This window comes from Egretta garzetta, unplaced genomic scaffold, assembly GCF_000687185.1.
Source record: "Egretta garzetta isolate BGI_Z169 unplaced genomic scaffold, ASM68718v1 scaffold1136, whole genome shotgun sequence".
NCBI lineage: Eukaryota > Metazoa > Chordata > Aves > Pelecaniformes > Ardeidae > Egretta > Egretta garzetta.
The window spans coordinates 218,170-218,664 of NW_009260127.1; positions in this window are offsets into that span (position 1 = coordinate 218,170).

Sequence of the window (495 nt, forward strand, 5' to 3'; positions counted from 1 at the left end):
GGGTGCTGGTGACCGCTGGGGAAATGTGGGTGCAGATTTGGAGCTGTATTTCTGGCCGGAAAAAGAAAGCGTTGTATTTCTGTTCAGTTTTTTTTTCCTTTTACGCTTGTTCTTACTCGTTTTTCGTGTCTTGCAACACAGAGCAAAAACATTGCCCCGAGAGCAGCCAAGAAAAGCAGCCAAGCCAAGGTCTTTTCCCCTCTCCGAACCCATGCTCCTTTCCCAAACCCTACTTTTGCACAATCTCTGTACTTTTATGCCTTTTTTTTTAATTATGTGCCTCAATGAAACCATAAAAGGTCCTGCAGCAAGGGAGCAGCGTGGGAGCGATGCCTTTCATGTGGGAAAACTCAACGTGCAAGCCAAAAAACGCCAGCTTTTCCAGAAAGGGATGGCAAAGCCGGCTCTTGCTTCTCGCGATGCCGAGGGTGCTGCGTCCCGGGGCTGCTCTGAGCATCCCGGCACGGGGACACCTGGCAGGCGGGGAGGCGGGGG